The 25,071-nt window shown below is 51.6% G+C and overlaps 1 protein-coding gene across 1 annotated transcript in view; it reads left to right on the top strand.

Annotated features, from left to right (window-relative positions):
• ZHX2 (zinc fingers and homeoboxes 2) overlaps positions 1-25,071 on the top strand; it is a 179,886-nt gene that overhangs the window by 66,944 nt on the left and 87,871 nt on the right. The window contains exon 2 of the mRNA XM_070802504.1: positions 16,243-16,311. The gene's annotated coding sequence lies outside the window, so the exon portion shown is untranslated. The remainder of the gene's footprint in view (positions 1-16,242; positions 16,312-25,071) is intronic.

The following is a 25,071-nucleotide window of genomic DNA, read 5'->3' as shown; positions in this document are numbered from 1 at the left end:
CTGTCCTCTCGGCCCCTCTCAGCTGCAGCCCTCCACTCACTTTATACACAAAACCCTGACTGTCTCCTCTCCTCAAAACTACAGACTTCTTAAAAACACAGGTCAGATTGTCAGTCGCTACTCTAAACCCTACACTGGTTCCCGCATCTCAGAGCAAAAGCCAAAGTCCTTATGGTAATCCCAGCCACATCACCTTTCCCTCTGCCACCAGCCTTGAGCAACACACGTGCGCGTGCGCGCACGCGCGGACACACATTTGTCCTTGCTCCTTCTCAGTCTGGAACACTCTTTCCCCCATTATCTACGTGGGAAAGATCTCCCTCGTATCGTTCAGGTTCTGCTTAGAAGACATACTGTCATGGAGGCCTTGCCTGGCCACTTCAGGGTCATAGCTCAGCCAGAACCTCTCAAATCTCCACCATCTTCTGTTTTTTGGTTTTTTTTTCCCAAAGCACATCTGGCTACCTGGCACTGGCTGTTTATTTGTCTGTCTCGTCGTCCACCCTCCCCCATCACATTCCTGGAAGGAGACACTGTGTTTTGATGACTGTTGAGTCCTCAGCCCCGAGTAGCTGTTAAGCTCGTGAGAAGCATGTTCTGGATGAGGGAGTGATGACGCGAGGGGCTCTGGTTTTGTGTGTGTCTTCCAGCTCTCCCAGCAGCCACTGGTGTTGATGTGGTCCCCTCCTCATTTTGTCGGGCACAAGAATAAATAAATGTCCCTGGACTACTGAACTCAAGATTGGTAGCAAAAAGATCTGAACCAGCTAGTCTCCTGCCAGAACCCACTTTCCGAATCTCCATCTGTCAGGAGGCAGAAACAAAAGACCGTAGTGACAGACCTTTGGAAATGGAAACGTGCGATGTGAGTGCACCAGGGCGACAGCAGCCAAGCGCAGCACGTCTACGCAGATTGCTCCGAAATTATTTGGGTCTCCTTCCTGTTTAATTTTTAAAATTGTGAGAACTTTTTTTTACTGCCTCCCTAGGCAGTACAATATGAGGGGGAAAGAAACGTGTCCGAGAGGCCCTATTGCTCTATTGAATTTTTACTGTCAGCCTTCGGTGGCCCGGAATGTTCTGGAAATGGGGCACTCAGGCTGCATGAATGTGCCCTTTATTCCAAAAACAGGTCAGTCCATTTTCCGCCTTGAGTAAACATGGTGTGTTGATAAGAATCAAATATTTCAGTGTGGGGCCATGCAAAGAGCATTCTCAACTCTACCACTGAGATAACCTGTGTCCTTAAACAGTTATAATAGTAACTCTTACTGCCTGAGTCTTACCAGGTGCTAGGGACATTCCAAGTGCTTTATACTTGTTAACTCATTAAGTTCCCCAAACCAATCTTGGGAGTAAGTACACTTATTAACCCCAGTCACCCTAGGTGGCACAGTGGGTAAAGAATCTGCCTGTAATGCAGGAGACACAAGGGATGCAGGTTCAGTCCCTGGGTTGGGAAGATCCCCTGGAGGAGGGCACGGCAACCCACTCCAGTGTTCTTGCCTGGGGAATCTCATTGACAGAGGAACCTGGCAGGCTACAGTCCGGTGGATCACAAAGAGCTGGACGTGACTGAGCATGCACGCAGTCTCCACAATACCCCTGTGACCCCCATTTTACAGATGAGGGGCCTGAGGCCACATGGCTCCAGGGCGACCTGTGCGTGTAGTCACACAGTGAGGAAGCAGTTAACCCAGCATCCGCCTGTCTTAACTCAGCTTGTCTGGTGACCCCTCCCAGTTAAAGCCTGCAGGGACTCCTGGTCGTGACTCCTGGATAGAGGACAGTGCTCAAACTTCTTGGTTTCAGGGGCCCCTGAGCCCGAGGCACTCACCCCTCCAGCCCGTGTCCTAGCCCCTCCACCTTCACACTCAGGCACGCTCAACCGCACTGCTCAGGCCATGCCCTTGCCCTGCACCTAGCCTCTCCACTGCCTTCCTTGGAACGCACCCTCCTTCCCCTTCTGACTGGTGACTTCCTGTCCACCCTCCAGGGACCAGGCCAAAGCCACCTTCTCCCTGCAGCCTTTGGTGACCCGCCATCCCCCACGCCCTTTTCCCTGCCCAGTGTCACTCTGCCCCAGGGCACCCTGAACCATGCGTCTTTGCTGCTTGGCTCACCTGCTGTCACTGGCACCAAACCCAGGCCTCAGAGAGAGGGACAGTTACAGCAAGGAGCAGTGTGCATATGCAAGGACCAGACTAAGAGCTTTCTGATTCCTTATGGTTTTTTAAAAATATGTGCCAGCCCAACAAAACAGCTCTGTGGCTGGTGTTCAAACCATGGGCCAGCAGTTTGAGTCTCCTGGGAGCTCCTCGGGGGTTCCTGTGCTTCCCTCCACTGTCGGTGCTTAAACGAAGCGGGGAGAAAGGAAGAGAGGAGAGGAGGAGCACTTACTTTCCTAGACCTGGCAATTTGGCTTCCGTAAAACAAGCTGTGTTCATCTGCTCGAGCTGTTGTAACAAACTACCATAAAAATGGGTGGCTTAAACATCAGAAATTTATTTTCTTACAGTTTCTGGAGGCTGGAAGGCCAAGACTTAGGTTCCATTCCTTTCTGTTTCTGGTGATGACTCTCTTCCTCGCTTGTAGACGGCCACCTTCTAGCTGTGTCCTCACGTGGCCTCTCCTCGGTTTTTGTACTCGGAGAGAGCAAGCTCTCTGGTGTCTCTAAGAACACTAATTATATGGGATCAGGCCCCCATTGTTATGACCTCATTTAACCACCATTAGAAGTCCCATTTCCAAATACAGTCACACTGGGGGTAGGGCTCCAACATGGCTTCCCAAGTGGCGCGAGTAGTAAAGAAATGCCCTGCCCACGCAGGAGCCGTAAGAGACGTGGGTTCGATCCCTGGGTCAAGAAGATCCCCTGGACTAGGAAATGGCAGCCCACTCCAGTATTCTTGCCTGGAAAGTCCCATGGACAGAGGAGCCTGGTGGGCTACAGTCCATGGGGTCACAAAGAGTTGGATACGACCGAAGCAACTCAGCACGCATGCGTATAAATTCGGGGTATGGAGGACGCACATTCAGGCCGTATCACATGGCATGCAGGTCATTCAATCCGCAGGTCTTTCCTGTGTCCTCACTATGGGGATTCGGAAAACACCGAAGGCAAACAGCGGAGTCCAGTGGTCAAAATCACAGACTCTCCTATGAGGCAAATTCAAGTTTGATACCTAGCTCCACCACTTGCTGGCCGAGTAACCTCAGACAATCTACCCACCTTCTCTGAGCCTCGCACCCCTTATTATGAAAGGAGGACAGTGATACTGACCACACAGGGCTTGTGTGAGGGTGAAGTGAGATCCAGGCATGTCCACCGGCCCAGCATCGCTGGGGACCCCACTGGAGGGACAGTTATTGAGCGCATCCTCCGTGTACGGGGCTCCGAGCCGGGTGTGGGGTATCTGGTGGCGAGCAGGACAGAGCGATGCCTTCTTCTCCTTCTTCCTCAAAGAGCCAGATGATAAACAAGAAAATGGTGTGATCAGGTAGCAAGCAAGTCAGTCGTTGGCGAATGGGACGTGGGCTGTAAAGAAATAAAACAGGCAGAGGGCAGGATGGGAGGAAAGCCCTCACTGGGGAGGTGAATTGGACAAGAAGCTGAGGCCAAAGACTCAGGGCAGAGTCTTCTGGGTGGGGAAGCGGCAGTCGTGAAGGCCTGAAGGTGGGCACACTGGGTGCCCACATGAACAGTTGGCATTCATTGTGACATGCGACCCCACCCTTGGAGGCCGCCACCCTGTGGGGACACAGGACCTCTGCCCAGCCCTCCAGCCCTGGAGCAGGGCGGAGCCGAACCAGCTGTCAGAGGGGAGCAGAGCCTTGACTGGAGTGCTGGGGGCAGCAGGACAGGGGAGGAGAAAGATTTGGCATTGCGGGTGGGGTAGGGGGGCAGCAAGCATCCCTGCAGGGAGAGGGGAGTTCGGTTGAAGAGCCTGGAATCTGAGGGACCCTCAGAGATTGCTCAGGCCTGAGCCCAGTCTGAGAGCAGTGTCAGTCCAGGAGCCTGACGCGCCCCATGGATGAGCTCGGCACGAGCTGATGAGGGCAGCAGCCCCCATTGCCACGGCCGGGTGGGCAGGTTGCTCGTTCTGGAGACTGGGCGCCCCACTCAAGATGCAGGGCCCGGGCGGAAATCCAGCGCTGTGAGTCACAACCAGATGTACAGCCTGTCAGGGAGAACCAGGGCCGAGGGGAACTGGTCACGGTTTCCTGGAAGCGTCCTGAGTGTGGGGGAGGGGTCCGCTGAGGACAGGTGCCCGTGGGGGCAGGGCTGAGCCAGGAGACCCGCTGGTGGGCCGGCCCGGCTGCACTGTCAGCACTGGGGCCGAACTTTCCATGGCCACCGGGGGTGTCAGAGCCTGATGCCCATGGACCCAGCTGAGGCACATTTGGGGTCCTCCGTCTCCCCTCCCACAGCGTGTCTGGAGTTTCCTGGACTTCTGAGAGGTGGCATGCCCCTCAGGGTGTGGATGTGGGGAGAGCAGCCCAACTGGGACTTCTGCATTGTCGTCCCATAAACTTGGATCCAAATCCATGGACTTCCACAAGCCCAGCCCCTCTCTGGTCCTGGTTCCTCTCACCTCCAAACGGATGGGATAAATTGGGAGCTCTCCGAGGTTCCACCCAGGCAATTCCTTTGTCTTCCTCCCTATAGATAGGAGTGGGGGCTTCCCAGGTAGCCCTAGTGGTAAAGAACCCACCTGCAATGCAGGAGACATAATGAAACACGAGGTCGATCCCTGGGTTGGGAGGATCCTCTGGAGGAGGGCCTGGCAACCCACTCCAGTATTCTTGCCTGGAGAATCCCACGAACAGAGGAGCCTGGCAGGTTACAGTCCATAGAGTTGCACAGCGTTGGACACGACTGAAGCAACTCAGCACATAGATGAGAGACACTGAGGCCACAGAGCGAGGAGCCTGCTCTGAGGAAGCGCATCTGGAGCTTGGCCAGATCTGCTCCCTTCCCCCACCCTACCCCGTGTTCCAATGTCCTGCAGCCCCTTCCCGATCTTCTCCTTCCTGGCCCCTCTTACCCTCCTTCCCCTCTACCCATGCTCCTCATCTGCAGACATGGAGGCTCAGCCATTCCTGGGGTGGGGGTGGGTCCCAAGTCTAAACCAAGAGAAGAACTCCCAGGGCCATGGCCATCTGTGTGTACTCACTGGGATAAGCAGGCAGGACCTCCTCCAGCCACCTCCTGTCTGAATCCTACATACACATCCTTCGATCCAGTTCAAATGGCGCCTCCACCAGGAAGCCTTCCGGATCTCCCCAGCCAGAGTCATCACCTTACCCAGCCGCCCCCAGGCACCCCACTTCATAATTCTGCAGGTGCCATTTTTACTTTTGTTGTTGTTTAGTTGCTAAGTCGTGTCCGACTCTGTGACCCCATGGACTGTAGCTGGCCAGGCTCCACTGTCTATAGGGTTTCCCAGGCAAGAATACTGGAGTGGGTTGCCATTTCCTCCTCTAGAGGAAACTTCCTGATCCAGGGATCAAACCCAAGTGTCCTGCGCTGGCAGGTGGACTCTACCACTGAGCCACCAAGGAAGCCCCCTTTTTTAACTTACTAGTGTTGTAATTGTTTGTGCAAACATCATAGCTCCTGTACACAATTACAGACTCACTGGACACAGTCACCAATCAGCCCGTTTTGCCCATGCTCATCAGCAGCCCCCTCTTTGACATCTGATGTGGTGTTTGGATTCTAGTGTTGGGTAGATATGTGCGGAATAAATGGAGTTTTCTTCCTTCTGTGTAGCACAAAGATTCTTTCCTTCCAGAATGAATGACCGGATGTGTAAGAGCATGTGTTCTATAGCGGCAGTGGGTAGAATCAGCTCCACCGACACAGAGCAGGACCCTGGACAAGTTTCTAACACCCATGCCTCAGTGTCCCCACGTGTAAATCGAGGATCGTCATAACCTCCCTACCTCGCAGGCTGACTGTGAAGGTTAGATGAGTCATGCTTGTCAAGTGCTTGATGTCATGCCCAGCAGAGACCTGATTCAGTAAGCGAAGTTGTTAGATTTTGGCAGTACGATATGTAAATTTTTCTTTGATTTTTTTTTTTCTTTTTTTAATATTACACCGTCTTGCAAAATTCGAGTTTGGCTTTAGGTAGTTGCCAGGTCCTTTCCAATCCTTGCATTCATTGAACCTGTGTCGGGCATTCAGTGCCATCTGCGGAGTCCCTGGATACGCTGGCTCGGAGCAGGGGGCAGGGAAGGGAGAGCGAGCCTTCACTGGCGTAACTGCTCGCCAGCTCGGGGCTAGCAGCCACATGAAGCGCTCTTACTCAGTTCATGTGACTCGACAAATTTGGAATGTGTTGGGGAGAGAGTTTTTCCAGCTATGAGTCAGTATATTTATGCTCTCTCACACACATTTAAAAATTTTAAAAAGAAAGAGACTTTAGCGAGAATTCATTTATGAGTGCAAAGTGGACATCTCTGGAAACTGTGTTTTGACCCTGAAGGCAAATAATACTTAAGATATTTAATAAAGGGTTCAAAACAAGAGTCAAGGGAAAGAGAACACAGCTAGCTTCCTTTTTCCTTCTGTATTTTCAGCTGCTGAAGTGCACATTGGAGGACCAATATAGCATGGGTTTATAAAGCACCTCCTGGATACCCCAATTTATACTCAGCATAGTGGGAAAATAGATATGTGAAAGAAGGGAGGCAGAACCAGCATTTACTAAGCACCTGTTATGTGCCAGGTAATTAGAGCTGGGGTGGGGGTACATGTCCCAAGTTCAAGAGACAGCGTGGGGAAAATGGAATAATTGTATTCAGACATGCTTGGGCTCAAACTACAACAGCCTACTTTTAGAATGTTATCTAAGGCCCATCTTAGCCCATTTTGTGGATGGCAAAACTAAGGCTCAGAGAAGAGAAAATAATTTGTCTATGGACACAAAGCTCTTAAGTAGTGGAAACCATATTCTAAACAGGGTTTGTTACCCTTCTGCCTTATGCCACACAAAATATGTGATACAGCAGGTTTCAGATATCACAGAAGAGACAACACAGGATTATGTTAGCTGGGAGAAGGGAAACAAACACAGCGACTTCTACAGTTGCACCAGCTGCTGCCTTGAAGCAGTTTCCAGAAAGCAGTATGAGGAAGAATCGCCCCCCAGAAAGAAAAATAAATAAATAAACTAGGTCTGTGAGTCTCCCTGGCTTCCCTGGTGGCTCAGAGGTTAAAGCATCTGCCTGCAATGTGGGAGACCTGGGTTCAATCCCTGGGTCGGGAAGATCCCCTGGAGAAGGAAATGGCAACCCACTCCAGTATTCTTGCCTGGAGAATCCCATGAACAGAGGAGCCTGGTGGGCTACAGTCCATGGGGTCGCAAAGAGTCAGACACGACTGAGTGAGCAACTTAAGGTTAAGGTGAGTCTCCCTATGGTGAAGAAATTTGGGTTAAATCAGTGTCCCCGAGGAAGGAGGGAAGCAGGCACACCCATTCTCGGTGATAACACTCACATATCCTAAGCAGGTACCACTTTCTCACAGATCAGTCCCTTTAACCACCTCCGGACATGACGGAGTGCACGCGCACACACACGCACGCATGCACACACGCATACACACACTTGACACGACTGAGCATGCGCACGTTATGGATGATAAAGAACCTGCACACACACACACACACACACACACACACAGAGTTGACATGACTGAGCACTCGCACACACACACATTAGGGATGATGAAGAACCTGCACACACACACACATACACTTGACATGACTGAGCACGCACACATACACACGTTAAGGATGACGAAGAACCTGCTTTTCGTCCAGGCAGGTCCTTTCTGCACACACACACACACACACACACACACACACATACAGTTGACACGACTGAGCATGTGCGTGCACACACACACACAGTTGACATGACTGAGCGTGTGCGCACACACACAGTTGACATGACTGAGCATGCACACACACACATTAGGGATGATGAAGAACCTGCACACACGCACTTGACATGACTGAGCACGCACACATATACACACTGGGGATGACGAAGAACCTGCTTTTCGTCCAGGCTGGTCCTCTCTGCACACACACACACACACACACACACACACACATAGAGTTGACACGACTGAGCGTGTGTGCACACACACAGTTGACATGACTGAGCATGCACACACACATTACAGATGACGAAGAACCTGCACACACACACACACACACAGTTGACACGGCTGAGCACGCACACACACACATTAGGGATGACAAAGAACCTGCACACACACACCACACGTTAGGGATGACAAAGAACCTGTGCGAGCACACACACACACATTAGGGATGATGAAGAACCTGCTTCTCGTCCAGGCTGGTCCTCTCTGCACACACACACACACAGTTGACACGACTGAGCATGCACACACATGAGGGATGACGAAGAGCCTGTACACACACACACGTTAGGGATGACAAAGAACCTGCACGCACGCACACACATTAGGGATGGCGAAGAACCTGCTTTTCATCCAGGCTGGTCCTGTCTGCTGTTATTTACTTTAAAGAAAGAAACCAGCGCCCGCCCAGAGGGCTTGCGTTTCCAGCTCACTTACATCTCTTTTGCACGGGCTCATTTTCATAGACTCCCAGTCTCCAGGGAGCCGTGTCTTTCCCTCGGAAACATGAGCTGTAATCAAAGATGTATTCATCCGCACACATCTGCCGACAGCCACGCCGGAGCCATGGTTCGACGAGGCCTGACAGAAGGAGGCTCAGGCCAGGTGCCTGGGGAGAATTTTTCCCTACACAAATCAGATTGCCCTGTGGTAGCTCTTTGTAAAGATGGCAGAGTCCTAGGCGGTGCTTCTCATATTGCCAGAGGACCTGAGGGGGCCAGGGGGCTAACAGGATTCCACCACCCTTTCAGCAAGGACTGTTGCTGGCCACTGTGTGCTGAGAACTGCAGACCCTGGGAATCCAGCTCTTCTGGTGACTTCCCATCACTGACAGGTATAAAGATCCAGCTTCTTAAAGGCCAGCGAGTCCCTGGAGGAGCTGGCTCCTGTTCTTTCTCTGGCCTGCTCGGCCTTAGCCACTCTGGCCGGCTTCCATTGCTGGCTGTCCAGTGCACCTCCTCCTGCCTCGGCCCTGCACACATTCCCTCTAGCTTTCTGGATTCTTCCTTCCTCTCCTGGCCAGGTTTGCTGCCGCTTGCCTTTCAGATCCAGCTGCCCTCCCCCAGGCCCTCCATCTGCCTCCCTGGTGATCTTGCCACCACTGCATGTGCTTCCCCGTCACGTCTTTGGAGTCTCTTCTCCAGCCCAGCTGCAAGGGTGCATGCATGCATGCGAAGTCGCTTCAGTCATATCCGACTCTGCGACACCATGGACTATAGCCCACCAGGCTCCTTGGTCCGTGGGATTCTCCAAGCAAGAATACTGGAGTGGGTTGCCATTTTCTTCTCCAGGGGATCTTCCCGACCCAGGGATCAAACCCACGACTCTTAAGTCTCCTGCATTGCCAGGCAGATTCTTTACCACTAGCACCACCTGGGAAGTCCTGCAAGGGTTGGGCTCACTTTATCTCCCCAGTGCTGGCCTGAAGCCAGTGCCCCATAGAGAGCTGTTGGTCCAGTGGTTAAGAATCTGCCTCACAGTGCAGGGGACTTGGGTTCGATCCCTGGTCGGGGAACTGAGACCCCACAGGTCAGGAGGCAACTAAGCCCATGCTCTCTGGAGCCCACGTACCACAAAGATAGATCTCAGGTGCTGCAACTAAGATCTGGTGCAGCCAAGTAAATATTTTAAAAAAGATTGCTGAAGGAATGGAGAGACAGCTGCTAAGTCGCTTCAGTCATGTCCAACTCTGTGTGACCCCATAGACGGCAGCCCACCAGGCGCCCCCGTCCCTGAGATTCTCCAGGCAAGAACACTGGAGTGGGTTGCCATTTCCTTCTCCAATGCATGAAAGTGAAAAGTGAAAGTCGAGTTGCTCAGTCGTGTCCGACTCTTCGCGACCCCATGGACTGCAGCCCACCAGGCTCCTCTGTCCATGGGATTTTCCAGGCAAGAGTACTGGAGTGGGGTGCCATCGCCTGTTTCTTCTCTGAAGAGACAGCAGTGAGCAAATCAAACACTGCCCTGCCCAGTGCTGGGCACATCTTCTTGGAGTGTTGATTGTATTTGACAATTTTCAGGAGAAATATTTGGGAACAAACACAGACCAATTCTAGAGTAGCATTCAGTGTTCTTGTCAATGTTCGATGCTTCAAGTTGCACCTGCACACCCCGGGGAGGTTGTGAACTCAGCCTCCTCTATAGTCTCGAGTAGGGCCATCGGGTCTTCGTGGAAGAGTAGGTTGGTTTTGGTGGAAGAGATGGCCCAGTTTGCCAGCAGCTCCAGCCATGGAGTCAAAGTCTAAGGGGCAACCTAGGGAGTGGTGGGGAATAGAAAGACCGTTCAATCAGGCCTGAGTTCAAGCCTGTCACTGGATGTTTTCTCTCAGGGTGATACGTGTGATCACCCTAAGATTCAGACTTGTTGTCTGCAAAGTGGGTATTGAGTACTTGCTCCTCAGAGTTGCTGTGATGAAGACAGAGAAGCCATGGAAGACCCACTCAGTGCGCCGCTCAGAGCAAGCACTCAGGAAGTGGTGACTTTTGTGCTCGTCCTTCACTGATCTCTCTTATGAATTAAAGGTGTTGTTGGTTTCTAAAGTGGAACATTTCCTGGTGCAAAGACAGGCAACTTAAGACCACACTGCCGGCCTGCAGAATCATGGCTGCACAGAAGTGGCCTGTAACTTGCCACCTTCTTTGAACTTGACCTTCCTGTCTTGTGTGAGCACAGTAGCCCCAACCCAAACCTGCTGATCCCCAGTACTGTCCTCCATGGGTTCTTCATCCTCTCCTCAATATGAGGCCATCCCCCCAGGACATCATGACCTGTTTACTAGACACGGAATTTCTTACTCATCTGCTAAATGTTTGCCGAGTGAAAAAATGGACTGGAATAAACTGCGAGAGAGGGAGTAACCCTGGGTGTTTTTCTTCTTCTCTGAATGGTTAAAGCACTGTTCCTCTTTTTCCCCTGCAGTTGTCCAGCCATCCAGTGGGTTTAAACTAGGCCAGGAGGGGATAGGAGGGACCTGTAGGGAAAATCCTATGGGCAGATTTTTCCTCGTTGGGATTTTGTGCCTTGTGATCATTTCCTGGGGTGAGGTGTGCTGAGCCAGAAAGACTGGAAATGTGTACACAGGGAGAGCTTGAAGGACAGTGAAAAGCCTTTTCCTTCATTTATGCTGCTGCTCACAACACGAGCGTCATTTCCACGTTCAGGAACTGCTGTGGGCACCACGGCACTGAATCCCCCGTGCAGCAAGGAGGCAGGTTCTGTTCAGAGCTCTACTTGGCTGGTGAGGAAAGTAAGGTCCCAGGGAGGGCAGGACTTGGCATCAGATCACAACACAAGTGTGTGAGAGAACCAAGACCAGACTCAGATGTGTCATTTCCGAGACCAGTGCCCTCGCCCCCACACTGGTTAGGAAGGATCAGGTGTCTAGTGGGTGATGCCCAAGTGCTGAGTTCAAGGGGAGGGACTTCATTCATGGTCCTGTGCCTCCACTGCAGGGGGGCACGGGTTTGATCCCTGGCCAGGGTACTAAGATCCTACATGCATGTCCAAAAAAAGTGGGAAAAAAAAACAAAAGGCTAAATGGGAAAATGGAACTGATTCATTGAGACTCCCCAGCTCCAAGAAGAATTCGCTGTTTGCAGCTCCAGCCAAGCCCCACTCCACACCTCTGTGCCCAGGAAGAAGCACCTAGTCAGTTGGGGATAATAATAAGTATCACCAATAATAATAGTAGCTAACAGACTGTTCTGTGTACATGCATACTATATCTAGCACTTACATGATTCTGAATGCTTTGTATGCATTACCTTCCTCGGTCCTGCAGGGTAATTCAGAGTTAATTTGGGGAAGTGGGAGGACAGAGCATTGACTAGACAGGGTGTAAGATAAGGTAGCCACATGGCTGCATGGAATCCAGTGGGTTCAAAAAGCTTGGGCATCGGGAGCCCGTAACACAGTGGGGCAAGGGGAAGGCAGAGTGATGAGCATTGGCCAGACCTCGCAGGGTCAGAGGCCCTGGGGTGAGAAGTGTGGTCTTTATCCTGAGACAAATGAGGGCATCCGTTAGCTGCTCCCACCTATACCACCTCTATATACATTGGTCTTCCTCACCTTCAGTCTATTATATATCTTTCTCCTTTTTTATACTGTGGCTTTCCTGAGGGTAAGGATTGGATCTTATTTATGTCTGTCTACTACCTAGCATAGAATCAGGATATGTGATTACTCAGTGTGTGGATACCTCAATAAATGATTGCTCATCAGATATTTAATATATTCAATGTTTAATAATGGTTTGTTGTTGTTGTTCAGTCGCTAAGTCGTGTCCAACTCTTTGTGACCCCATGGAGTGCAATGCGCCAGGCTACCCTGTCCTCCACTATCTCCCGGAATTTGCTCAGACTCATGTCCATTGAGCTGGTGATGCCGTCTAACCATTTCATCCTCTTCTGCTGCTGCTGCTGCTGCTAAGTCGCTTCAGTCATGTCCGACTCTGTGCAACCCCATAGACAACAGCCCACCAGGCTCCGCCATCTCTGGGACTCTCCAGGCAAGAACACTGGAGTGGGTTGCCATTTCCTTCTCCAATGCATGAAAGTGAAAAGTGAAAGTGAAGTGGCTCAGTCGTGTCCGACTCCTAGCGACCCCATGGACTGCAGCCTACCAGGCTCCTCCGTCCATGGGATTTGCCAGCAAGAGTACTGGAGTGGGGTGCCATTGCCTTCTCTATCTCATTCTCTGCTGCCCCCTTTTCCTTTTGCCTTCAGTCTTTCCTAGTATCAGGGTCTTAACATGGTAATATTTAAAAACTATTGCAGTTCAAGGGGTCGCAAAGAGTCATTCACGACTGAGCAACTGAACTACAAAATACATACTACATGTTTGTTATACACAGATATTAGCACCTAAAATATAACTTCTATTATGCAGGCATTTCTGGTCTAAAATGTTATATGTGTGCCTATAAAACCCTGCATTCTGATAAATTCAAAAATCACAGCATTTGGGTGATAATTGGGCTGAAGCAGAGTATTCACAGTTCATATGACTCTGTAATGAAGCACAGTCCAAGTGACGATACCAGTTGAGTTCAAAGGGCGTAAGTTCTGAATTAGAATAAATACAATAACTATAGGGCCTGAGTGACTATAGGCCAATCAATATTGTTTTAAAAGACAGGGCCGGGGTGGGGGACTTGATGGAAGGGGCTAGCGAAGGGTTGAGGCTGCTTAGGTATAGAGGCAGAAGTGGGCAGATGTCTTCATCCCAAGTTCCTGGGGCAGAGCACTTTCAGGCCCTGCTGGAGTGTGGCAAGGATGGGTGGTCTCTTGAGCCCCCAGCCTTTGCACAAAGACCAGGGCAAACCGAGCCACACGAGCACCTCAGACAGAGCATGTGGCCACCGGAGCCCCAAGGAGGAGCTGGGAGGGCGGACCCCTGTGGCTTGCTCTGCTCAGCGGTGTGTGCCTTGCATCCAGCCACCCTCACTTGGTGGTGCAAAGTATTAACGTGCCAGGAACATTTGCCTATGAACCAGCGCGACGTCCAGGTTTTGTTGACGTCAGTCGCCTGTATGCCTTGTGTGCACTGAACCTCCTTGTGGAAGCACGTTCAGCAGAACAAACGTTACATAACGGAAGGATGCCTGCTGGCCAGTTTACATCAAGGAACCTACCAGTCACACACCCTCTGAGGGTTGTGGACTGTTTTCTTCTTGGTCCACAAGTCTGTTCAGTAAACCCATTCTGTGAGCAGAGAGTAAGGCAAGATGGAGTTGGGGCACACTAACCCAAGTGAAAGTGTTAGTCACGTCCGACTCTTTGTGACCCCATGGACTGTAGCCCGCCAGGCTCCTCTGTCCACAGAATTCTCCAGCCAAGAATACTGGAGTGGTTGCCATTCCCATCTCCAGGGAATCTCCCCAACCCAGGGATCAAACCCGGGTCTCCTACATTGCAGCCAAATTCTTTATCTGAGCCACCAGGGAAGCCCCCTAGGCACTAATGAAAGTGAAAGTCATTCTGTCGTGTCTGACTCTTTGCGACCCCATGGACTATATAGTCCATGGAATTCTCCAGGCCAGAATATTGCAGTGGGTAGCCTTTTCCTTCTCTAGGGGATCTTCCCAACTCAGGGATCGAACCCAGGTCTCCCGCACTGCAGGTGGATTCTTTACCAGCTGAGCCACAAGGGAAGCCCAAGAATAGTGGAGTGGGTAGCCTATCTTTTCTCCAGAAGATCTTCCCAACCCAGGAATTGAACCAAGGTCTCCTGCATTGCAGGCGAATTCTTTACCAACTGAGCTATCAGGGAAGCCCTAGGGTACCATAAACCCATGATGTGATCGCTTTCCCCATCAGAAGCAGCTGAGCTCGCACCTCTGGACTTGGATTCAGAGGACCTCAACCCCATCCTGCCCAAAAGCTGTGTGACCTCAGGAAAATCACTTAACCTCTCTGTGCCTCAGTTTCCTCAACTGCAGAATAGCACCAGTGACATCCCCGAGTCCTTTGAAAGAGCAGATGAGCTCCTAGTGGATGGAAAGTTCTTTCTAAACTGTAAGGGGCTTTACAGAGTATTGTCCTTCCTGCCGGGCTACTCAGGTCAGCTTGCCTCCTGGGGTGCCTTCTCCTGCCGGATGCTCAGTTCTAAGGGCAGAGGGCAAATCCAGCTACACTGGGATCAGAGTAAATTAATCACTGGGATTCAATGCAGAAATTGGGATGACCTTTGGGAAATGTTGCTGGCCTCTGACGACAGTGAGGAGGAGGGGACCCCGGCCTCCCTCCCCACCCAATGCCTCCCTCACTGAGCGCTCACCCGTCAGCCTCCTTCTCCAGGCCTGAAGTCATCTGCCGATCCCTGGCCCACTGCTCTGCCCCGGCCCCTCCCACCAAGCCAGGCCTGCCTGTCCCATCACCCTCTCATTTTGCTTCCCCGAATAGCACAGAGGAAAGGAACACTTGATTCCGGAATCACGTGAACTCAGGTTTGGATGAGCTTTACCACTCAGCATCATTAAAATCCTGATAGCCAAGTTGTGGTTACTTGAACCTGTCTCTTCCCCTGGGGAATGGGCTACGACTTCCTGACTTCCTTCCTTCCTTCCCTGATGAAGGGGATTAGAAATGCATGCTTTGCAGACTTTAATGTGCCTGGGAATCACCTGAGGAGCTTGTTAAAAAGCAGGCTCTGATGCTTAGGGTCCAACAAGCTCCCAGGTGATGCAGTTTCACCTCTGACATATGGATCCACGTTTGAAGTACCTGCCATAGCGATAGCACTTAGTGGTATGGCCATAAAGATTTTTTTTCCCCAAGGGGTGCCCCTTTGAGAACAGGGAGAGGTGAATAGAGAAACCTCTGCTCCCCTCAGAATTCCAAGGGCAACAAGAAAAAACAAGCTTGGCTGTAAAGGCGGGCAGGGCACGGGGAGTGAGGAGAAGCGTGGTCCCAGCCGCGGCTCATAGGCAGGCTCGCCACGCGCACGTGTGCGCTGCAGGTGGGCCTCGGCCGGCTGCAGAAACCTCTAGAGCTCAGGCCTCGACTTGCCACGCTGGGAATGAACGCTTCTTCGCTCTCCTGAGGAATTTTCAAAGCACACAGGGCTCAGCCCAGCAGGAGTCTCCCTGGGCGGAAATCCACATGGAGGGCTTTTGTTTCCAGGACTGCCGTATCTTTTGGACTTGAGGCCTGTAGGCAAAGCTTTCCTTCTCCACCCTCACCAACTGTGAACCTCTGTTGCTGCCAAGGAACCGACACCAGGGACTGAAGGCAACTCGGAGTGGGGGTTCAGGAGACGCGTCCCCAGCCCCACCCAGCACATCTTGCTTTTAGTTTCACTCTCCTAAAAGGCCTGCTTCTCAGAAAGCTGCTGACTCACCCAAGAGTGTGAGGGTCTTTTTTTTTTTTCTTTTTCTCAGCATCACCACAAAGCCCCAAGATTCTTGAGGTCAGTTTAACGAGTGGCTAGGCCTTGACCATTTCCTTTCTCCTCCCCATCTCCATCCCAGGATCCCAGGGCCTCAGACCTTCTAGAAATGGGAGTTGATACCCCCGTTCACCTTGCCCTGCTTTTAATATTGATTATTTCTTCTCTGTAGGTCTTGACGCACTGACTGCTCTGGAGTCGAAGTAAAAAGATTCCCAGGATGTAAGCAACACGGGAACTGGTGAGTGACCGTGTGTTTGGCGAAGGTCGGGGCCTCCACTGGATTTCAGGAAGGGAAGGGGGATGGAAGGGAGGCGGGCAGGGGAAGCGGGGTCCGAAGCCCGTCCAGGGGGCAGCTGAACTTTTGCACCTCTGAAGTTGTTTTTGTCGAGATGCACCTGGAAACAGCGTGGTGCAGAGAACCCAACGGTGGGTCCCTTAATTGGCTGGGTCCCTGCCCACCCCTCGCCAGACGCAAACTGGAGCCCGCAGGTGGCTGTGCTGACCTCTCTCTGCTCAGATGCCAGCATCTCAGGCTCACCCTCTGGGGGGCATGGGCTGGGGATCATTCTCACGAACATTGTAACCAGGGTTAGGGACGCATTCTTAGAACACAGAGGGAACTCTGCGGTTCACACCAGTTTGTAAACCATAGCCCCGAGGAGACATGAGTAAACGGAGGCGAGAAAGCCACCTTTGCTCCTTTGAACGGCTGTCACTGGCAAGAGGCAGGTGGGCAGCTAGTGACTCAGCCTAAGGAGAAATTCCTAATGAGGTCAGCAGTGGTAAAAATCGACATCTGTTAGAAGTAGTGAGTTCCCTGTCGTTGGCAGAATCCAAGCACAGGTTGGAGAAGCAAGGATGGGAAATGTTGAAGTGGGGAGGGGTTCTGACAGGGCAGTGTTTTACAAATTGTTCCGTGATGATCAAGAATCCTGGAGGGGCAGGAGGATGAGGGGAAGGTTTAGGGAGAATGAACGACGGGACTTTGTAAGCTCACACGTGCATTCCCTCAGCACTGTCTGTTTTATGGGGCAGACTCCTGCTTTAAGGGCTTCCCAGGTGGCGCTAGGGGTAAAGACCCCGCCAGCCAATTTAGGAGATGTAGGAGACACCGGTTTGATCCCTGGGTTGGGAAGATTCCCTGGAGGAGGGCACAGCAACCCACTCCACTATTCTTGCCTGGAGAAGCCTATGGACAGAGGAGCCTGCCGGGCTGCAGTCCATGGGGTCAAAAAGAGTCAGACACGACTGAAGTGATTTAGCACACACACACGTCCTGCTTTAAAACAGCCTGGAAGTTGCTGGATGAGACGGTCTCTCCCCAGACCTATTGTCCATGGGCCAGGTGTACCTGAGCTCGCCACACGTCACACGTGTGGCCCCAAACACCTGATCTGTGTGAAGGGTGGGCAACTCTCCAGGCATGATCGGAACTCTGATCAGAGGCTCTAGAGAGCTCGCTCCTGTCACAAGACCACCAAAGAAAAGAGTTGCCAGCGCATCATGCCATCGAGAGACTTGCCCAGGGTCCAGACCACACAGACCAGAAGGAAAGGCATGGTGGGATTGCTGTGCTGGGTTCCCCGAGTCCCCAGGCTGTGAGAGGACAGTGAGCATGGCTTCCCCAAGGGAACTGCGGTCCTCCAGCATCGCATTGTCCAGTGACCAAAACCTGGCCTGACGAGCATGAAAAGAATCGCACCCTAGACGCCGCAGGTGGAGAAATTGCTCAGGAAAGACACCCATCGCAAAGAAGAGGGTCTGAAGGTCTGAGTAAGGAGCACAGGGGCCTCCTTTGTCCTTTGTCACCGGGTCCTCTTCCCCCGGGCCTGGGTCAGCTGCCGCAGTAAATGTGCACCGAGGGCAGGGCACTGTGGGAGGCCAGAGATGTGGTTCTTTTTCAAGAAACTGACAGCCTGGATGAGAATCAAGTTTGACAGTCCATGTGCAGAAGCTGTGTGTTAGCTGTGTTCTGAGTGCTGTGTAGCGGGGCGGTGGGAGAGGAAGGGGAGGGGGCTAAACAGCAGCTTAAGCTGTAACTTGGTGCTTCCTTGCAAGTCTTGAGGCACAAGTTGGGCTTTGAGGACAGAGACTGTGTTCTTGATTCAAAGGACCTGAGATGGGCTCAGGAAGTGACTGTTGAATGATTATAGGGAAAGTGATAGAGAGTTCCGGAGGCTGTGTCTGTGGTTAAGATCAGACAGCTCAGGTTCAAATCCTGTTTCTTCCACTAGCCATGGGGCCTCATAGACAGAAGTTGCCAATCTGTCTGTGCCTCAGTCTTCCCATCTGCAAAGTGGGCACCATGCAGTACCTACTATGTAAGAGGGCTGCTGGGAGGAGTCAAGAAACTGATTCATGGAAAGCTGCTTGGTCCCCTGCCAGTATACTGTTAATGCCCAATAAGTATTAGCTCTTATTCTTGTTCTGGAAGTAGGATGTGATCCCGATTAAGGTTCAGTGTTGGGACAGGAAATAGCAGCAGAGGCGAGAGGACAGAGCACTGGGCCAGGAGTCAGAAGCCCTGGCTTAGTTGCAGGGGGGGGATGCGAGAAGCATCACTCCCCCCAGGCTCACTCCACAGCAGAAATGCAGCAAGAAGGCGGTCAAGGGCAGCTCCATCTTCCCTGCTCTCTCTGCGGTGGTCCTGGCACCAGTCCAAAGGCAGAGGCCACTAAGCTCTTTATTACCTGCTAGGGTGCCTCATGGAGAGTGGTTGGACTTCTCAGGACCTCTCCTTTTCCCAGTAAATGAGAAACCAATGTGACCCACCTTCCCTTGCGGAAGTGAAAAGCTCAGGTACAAGAGAGAGTCTTCTGGTACCAATGGGAAATCATTTGAGACTTGCGCTTGGGTAGTGTCCTCTGGAGCCTCACTGTCAATGAGCGTTGATTTCCCAGCCGTTCTCCAGGGAGCCTTGGCTGTCTCCTCAACTGGAAGATAGATTGTCCAAGCGATGCTTCACTATGCAGAAGGCATCATCCACCATCCCAGGATTTGTAGCATATTGCAAATAAAAATGGCACTTGCCTGAAAGTTTGTTGGGGTCACCTTTCTTACATTGGTGGTGGACATGGAACTCTGGAATGGGCTTGCCTGGGGACCTACCTTTTTTCTCTCCTGCTTCATCACCCTGTGATCCCAGCTGGATAATAAGATGGTTGTTGTTCAGTGGCTAAGTCGTGTCTGACTCTTTGTGACCCCACGGACTGCAACATGCCAGGCTTCCCTGTCCTTCACTATCTCCCAGAGTTTGTTCCATGTCCACTGAGTCAGTGATGCCATCCATCTTATCCTTTGTGGCCCCCTTCTCCGCTTGCCCTCAGTCTTTCCCAGCCTCAGGGTCTTTTCCAATGAGTCAGCTCTTCGTCTCAGGTGGACAAAGTATTGGAGCTTCAGCATCAGTCCTTTCAGTAAATATTCAGGGTCGATTTCCTTTAGGATTGACTGGTTTGATCTCCTTGCTGTTCAAGGAACTGTCAAGAGTCTTCTCCAGCACCACAGTTCAAAAGCATCAATTCTTCAACACTCCACCTTCTTTATGGTCCAACTCTCATACCTGTACATGACTACTGGAAACAACCATAGCTTTGACTTTGATTATATGGACCTTTGTCAGCAAAGTGATCTCTCTGCTTTGGTAGTTTAAACCAAAATTGTTTACGGCATAAGCACAGCCCCTGTACCTGCAAGGTCCTAAAAACTGTCACTCATGTCCGTCTCCTTCTCCCTGTGCACCCCCTAACATCCACCAAGTGAGCCCAGCTTCAGTTCTACCTTTAGTGGGAAGGGAACAGGGATGAGGCAGGAGGCAGCTTCAAAGACAAACCATCAGAGAGAGGAGGTCCCAATTCCTGGTGCCATCAGCCACTGGCCTCTCTTAGCTTCTGTTCCACCTCTTTTCAGATGAGGTGACTGGGCTAGGTCAGGGGTGACAAGTAGATCTCATCTCCTGCCAATTCTGATCAATTGGTCATGGCTGCCAAGGGCACTGCATGGAGAAGGACTCTGAGGCATACCGAGGAAAGAGGGTGCTGCAATGGATTAGTGATGTCTGCTGGGGAGCAGTAAGGAGGACATAGCCCACGTGCCACCTTTTGGCATTTCAGAAAAAATGATTTCCGAGGCCCCTGACTGCTTCTGCACATCGTGGTTTTACATCAGGGGGACAAAGCACAGCAAAACCTCATTAATCTGGACCACTTTAGGGACAACCCAAGTGATTGAAAAAGTCGTCATCTGAGGGTGCCTATTGCCTGCAGGTGAGCTTTATTATCCTTCAGTTGCAGAGTCAGCTCAGCCCAGCTGACAGGTGCAGAGGCCAGGGCGGTGGTGGTCTGTGCTTGCAGGTCTGACCATATGGCCAAGCACACCTGACCTGTAACACTTCTAGGGCACTTACTCTGTGAGCTTTAGATCAATACCAATGAAACTCAATGAAGCAGGGCTCTTTTGAAGTAGAAAATCACTCCATGGGCAGTTTTGCTTCTGTTTCAAATTGCCAGGGGATCTGAATTAGAGAGGTGTCACTGCACTAGCTGGGAAAAGGCTATTTTTCCAAAATTATATGCAGAAGATGAGACCAACCGGTTCAGAACTACGTTTCCTCTGAGTTTCCTGATCTGTAAAATGGGGAATTAATATACCTCACAGGGCTCTGCAGGAGGGTAATTGAGAAAAAATGTGGAAGAGACCCAACCGAAGACCTTGCTCACAAACTATGGTCAAAAGATGCTATTTCTCTCTGCCCCCACCACCCTAAACTCTACCTCCATAATTACCTGAAAGCAGAGCTTTCTCCTTGTCATGCATTCGAGAAAAATGAGGTTACAGATTGTCTTAATAGTATCATAACTTCTCAAATGACTCCTGTTAGTTTTTCAGAGGCTCTTTTTTCACTGCTGATGATTCTCCCCTAGGAGCGGTCCATGTAAACTTTCAACTTGAGTTACTCTACTCTCAGTCTTGCAGGGAGTAGCTGATGCCCCAAGGGTCTGACAGGCATGCACAGAAATGCCTTGGTAACAAGTGTCTCTAGAAGGGACTGAAGGCCATTGTGACTAGACCGTGTCCTCCCCTAAGCTCAGCAAGCATCACCCCCCAAATTCACCCACTATAGGGAGAGTGCGGACAGCCAAGGGGGAGAAGAGCAAGTTGGAACCCACTGAATTTGAGTGGGAGTGCGTCTAACGGATGGGCTTTACTTGCTCAAAATGGGGAAGAAGTTGGAACTGGAACTCCTCTTTCAGCCTAGTTTCTGAGATTCTTCAAGAGAAAGATTCAGTTTATACTTTAAAAAAAAATCAAGACCAGTTAAATCCATATGAAGCGGGGGGAATTGGAACCCACACACAGCTGGAGGAGCAGTTCGCCTCTGATCACAGAAGCCATGGTCGGGGTGGGGAAGGCCTGGAATCCCAAGTGAGCCCGTTAGGACCCCCGGTGGTTAGCCCAGAGCCGAGTTCTAAGGGGGCAGCAGACAGGCGCACACCTGTTACTCTGGCCATGCTGAGCATCAGTCCCCAGTCTTCTCCAGCCTCTGGCCTGTTCTGGGCCGGATAACATCATGCTTCTCTTCGGTCCTGTCTCCGGGGCCTATCACAGAACAGCTTCTCTGTTGCCTGAAGAGCTGTCCCACCCCCAGAGAAGGCATAGCCAGGGGTCACCCTACTGTCCCACAGGCAGGGATGCAGGGAGTGGGGCCCGGCCTGCCCTCCCGTTCTTTCCACTGAGGCTCCACTCCCTGCTCTGGGGACCCTGTCCTCCATACCCTCCCTTCATCCTTGTCTGGCCTCAGACTCCTAGATACTCCTTTAGATGGAGCTGATGGTGCTGTGGACCAGGCAGGACCTTAGGGTTAAAGGTCGTAGCCTCGCCTCTAGAGGCCTGGCCAGGCATATCACTCCAGACCCAGCAGGTGCTGCAGCATCCCCCTGAGGCCTGTGTCCCCTCTCTGGGCTCCCACAGAGGGTACTGGTGAGGCAGCACCGCAGAGTGCTTAAGACCACACACTCTGGTGCCAGATTGGCTTGGTTAGAATCCCAACTTGTACCTTTGCTAGCCTTGTGATCTTGACCAAGTTATTTAACTTCTCTGTGCCTCAGTTTCCTCATCTGTAAAATGGACCACCAGGTAGGGTAGCAATGATGACTACGGAATTTATGAAACATGTATAGAACAATGCCTGGCACTGAGTAAAAGTGTTAGTAAAACAAAACCAGTAGGTAACTACATGCAGAAGTCCGTTGTGTGATCGCCGACTGACACCAAGACGGTCAGCTTCCTACCCACAGAAATGAAGTCCCTCGTTCTGCCTGTGGGTTCAGGGAGGCTTTCACCTGGACCCTGAGGGAGGGGCCACCTGGGCAGTGGTGCCGAGGGGAGGGAGACATGTAGAGGGTGTCAAAGGCTGGCAGTGCTGGAGCTGGGAGAGCCTGGTGGGGGAGCACGTGGCAGCTGAGAGGGGCAAGCGCGGGATGTTCTCGAATGCCGCGCTGAGGTGTGGACTGTTGGCAGGAAGTAATAAGCAGGTCTTGGGAGTTTTAAACCAAGTGATGCCACCTTGGGTTCAGAAACCTGAAGTGGTCACAGTGCGGAGGGTGGGCTGCTGCGAGTAAGAGATCAAAGACGAGGCAGGAGGCCAGAGGCAGCTGCAGAAAGATGTCCCCTAGAGACAGGACGTGGCCACCCAAACAGAGGCAGTCACAGCAGGGGCGAGTAAGGGTGTGTCTGCAGAGTAGCAATTCAGAGAAAGCATCACTGGGACTTGAACATGGAAAGTGAGGCAGGAGGGGTCAAGAGCAAGCCCCAGACTCCCAGCTTGGAAATCTAAAAGAATGATCCTGTTAACCAGGGAGCAAACAGAGAAAAAGAAGTGGATGTGGCAGAAGGTGCTGGAAACATAGCACTGGGCACACCTGTGGGACGCTCAGGGTCTGGTTGAACAGGTGATCTCGGGAGTCCACATGGCTTGCATTCAAATCCTAAGGGGTCATATAACTTTCCCGAGCCTCAGTTTCTTCATCTGTATAATGGGGATCATGCAATTATTAGCTGCCCAAGAGAGCTGCTTTGATCAGTACATGTAAAGTGTTAAGGACTATGCCTGGCACAGACAGATTGCTCAATAAATGTGCCCTGGAGTTACATTAGTATTAGTATTGATAGTAATCCTAGGATTAGTGTTCATAGCATCATCCTAGTGGAAGCGTCCACCATGAGCCTGGAACCCAGAAGCAAGCTCGGGTCGGGATGGATTAATTTAATAAGAGTCATACGTATATAGGTCAGTGATTATCTTATCAGCCTGGCCAGTATGTTCTTGGGGGAGGAAAAGATGAACGTGACCTAGGTGCTTTTCTTTTAATGTTTATTTTTACTTGTCTGTTTGGCTGTGCAGGGTTTTAGTTGCAGCCATTGGGAACTGTAGTTGTGGCATACAAACTTGGTTGCAGCATGTGGGATCTAGTTCCCCGACGAGGGATTGAATCCAGGCCCCCTGCATTGGGAGGAGCATTAAGTCTTAGCCACTGGATCACCAGGAAAGTCCCTGACCTAAGTGTTTTTCAAATATCACCTTCCCCAACTGCCGTTTAGCCCCCACCCCACCCTTGCTGCCCTGTGAAAAATCAACTTGGGCCAGTGTCGCCATTACCCAAAGACATATGCCACATCCCTCAGGCCTGTTGGAATGGAACAAGGATGGACAGGCAGCTGATGGAGGAGATGGAGAGGCCATGGGGGACTACACGCTCCTGGGGACAGCTCAGAGCCAGAGGACAGAACCCTGGAATGTGGTCAACATGTAAGAGGCAAAACCAGAAGAAACAGCTCAATCAGGGAACCAAGTCACAAGTGTCCCACATAACATCAACATGAAAGCCACTCAACCCTAATGGACTAGATGTGAAGAAGACTCCACCGTAGACAGTTGGTTCGCCTGCAGATCCAGATGCAAGTTCAAACCACACTCCCATTCAGTAGCAGGTTGAGGGGTCTTTGGGGGCTTCCCAGTGACGCTAGTGGTAAAGAACCCACCTGCCAATGCAGGAGACTTAAGAGAGACAGGTTCAATCCCTGAGTTGGGAAGATCCCCTGGAGGAGGGCATGGCAACCAGCTCCAGTATTCTTGCCTAGAGAATCCCATGGACTGAGGAGCCTGGTGGGCTACAGTCCATGGGGGTCACAAAGAGTCAGACACGACTGAAGCGACTTAGCATGCACGCATGAGGGGTCTTTACTCCCTCCATTATAGCAGTAGACTCAACATCTCTGAGCTAAACAGGAGTGGTGAGGAGAGAAGTGAGAAATGGCAGCCCACCCTCCCTGTACCGTCCACCTAAATCTTCACCCTAGGTGCCCAGCCCTAAACTCCACCCCAGGTTCTCCGGAGCCCAAAGTGTCAGCCAAGAAGGGGGTGACACCTGAAACTGGTAGGAAACGGTACTGAAGTGGATATTGGATTCTATTAGTCAGACTTTTAGTTACAAAATAGAGATCTAATTCGTATTGACGTAAGTGCAAAACAGAAAAGCAGCCCGTATAATTGAAAAGTCTGAGCTGGTCTGGCTTTGAGCCCAGCTGGAGCTAAACAGTGTCGGCGGTGTGCGGTTTTTTGCTCCATCTCCTCCCCCGGCTTTCTTCTATGTGAGCATGTTTCCCCCACCGACCCAGCCCCTTCTCTCAGCAGCCCCCACAGAAAGAGGGCCTTGCGTCTGTCATCGTCATTCTAGCAAATACTCCAGCCTTGAGAAGGTCAGGCCACATGTCCGTCCCTAAGCTGAAGGGGGCTGGCTGAGCCCCAGTAGAGGGACCGTGCCAAGGAGGCCCTGCCTCCCCCAGCCTGTGTGGGATGCCATCCTCGCTTCTGGTGGCCCTCCCAACTTTGGAGGCCTCTCGTGTGTGGGAAAATGGTTCATTTCCTCTCCCTATTGCTGCTGCCACACACCCCTTAGTGGCTTCAATCACACACATTTATTATTTTACAGTTTAGGAGGTC

Source organism: Bos indicus, chromosome 14 (genome assembly GCF_029378745.1).
Source record: "Bos indicus isolate NIAB-ARS_2022 breed Sahiwal x Tharparkar chromosome 14, NIAB-ARS_B.indTharparkar_mat_pri_1.0, whole genome shotgun sequence".
Lineage (NCBI taxonomy): Eukaryota > Metazoa > Chordata > Mammalia > Artiodactyla > Bovidae > Bos > Bos indicus.
This window is presented reverse-complemented; position numbering and strand designations above follow the sequence as displayed.